Here is a 1,637-nt window from a genome sequence, read left to right on the forward strand (position 1 = left end):
AGATAGATAATACGTTTTTGAGGAGGACACTCCCCCAAAACCCTCGGGGCAAGGGTTTTAAATTATGCCCTGAGGGCATATAAGAACAATATTGGCACAACGTATTATTTTTTTTTTTTCCTTTAGAGCAGGGCACTTCGAATCGAAGAGGTTGTCATGGAAACTTCGAACAGGGCTCCTCAATTGGAAATTGGAGTGGCTTGTGTCCTTTTTAATGGTCGAAAGTGATTGGAAGGTAACTAACACCCCTTCCACGCCCACTATTCCCTGAAAAACATCCAATCAAAATTTTGAGATAGCCATTTTGTTCAGCGTATTTGATTTCCAGATATAAATTATGTTTTTGAGGAGGACACTCCCCCACAGGCTTCGGGCGAGGGTTGTAAGTTATGCTCTGGGGGCATATATAGGTCTTATAGAAGGCGTTGTCGTAAAAAACTTCAAAAAAGGTTCATTCGATTGGAAACTCAAAGGGCTAGTGCCCTTTTTAATATTCGAAAGTGATTGGAGGGCAACTAACCCTCCTCTCACGCCCACCTTTTCCACAAACACATCCAATCAAGATTTTGAGATAGCCATTTTTTTCCACGTAGTTTAAAGTTCAGGGAATTATACCTTTGAGCAGAATATTCCCCCACAGTCTTCAGGGCAAGGGTTATACATTATGCCCTGGGGGCATATATGTTTTTATTGAACTCTTTGTCGTAGAAACTTGAAAAATGGCTCATTCGATTGGAAATTAAAAGGTCTAGTGACCTTTTAATAGGCGAAAGTGATTGGAAGGCAACTAAACCCCCTCTCACGCCCACCATTTCCCCAAACACATCCAATCAAAAGTTATATATAGCCATTTTGTTTAGCGTTGTTGATTTCCAGATAGAAATTATGTTTTTGAGGAGGAAACTCCCCCAAAGCCCTCATGGCAAGGGGTCATAAGGTTTTTATAGAAGGTGTTGTCGTAGAAACTTAAAAAAGGGCTCATTCAAATGGAAATTCAAGGTCTAGTGCCCTTTTTAATACCCTCACAATCCCCTCACAGTCTTCTGGGCAAGGGTTATAAGTTATTCCCTGAGGGCATATAACTTTTTATTGAAATCTTTGTCGTAGAAACTTGAAAAAGGGCTCATTCAAATGGAAATTCCAGGTCTAGTGCCCTTTTGAATATTCGAAAGTGATTTGAGGACAACTAATCCCCCTCTCTCGCCCAATTTTTCTCCAAACACATCCAATCAAAAGTTTTATATAGCCATTTTGTTCAGCGTTGTTGATTTCCAGATAAAAATTATGTTTTTGAGGAAGACACTCCTCCACCTTCAGGGCAAGGGTTTTGAGTTATGCCCTGGGGGCATATAAGTTTATATAGAACGTGTTGTCGTAGAAACTTCAAAAAGTGCTCACTCGATTGGAAATTGAGAAGGATAGTGCTCTTTTTAATAGTCGAAAGTGATTGGAAGGCAACTAACCCCCCTCTCTCGCCCACCATTTCCTCAAACATATCCAATCAAACTTTTGAGATAGCCATTTTGTTGCACGCAGTTTAAAGTTCAGGAAATTATACCTTTGAACAGGACATTCCCCCCCCCCCACAGTATTCAGGGCAAGGGTTCTAAGTTATGCCCTGGGGGCATATAAGGTTT

This window comes from Artemia sp. Qi Xiang Cuo, chromosome 8 (genome assembly GCF_049724085.1).
Source record: "Artemia sp. Qi Xiang Cuo chromosome 8, ASM4972408v1, whole genome shotgun sequence".
NCBI lineage: Eukaryota > Metazoa > Arthropoda > Branchiopoda > Anostraca > Artemiidae > Artemia > Artemia sp. Qi Xiang Cuo.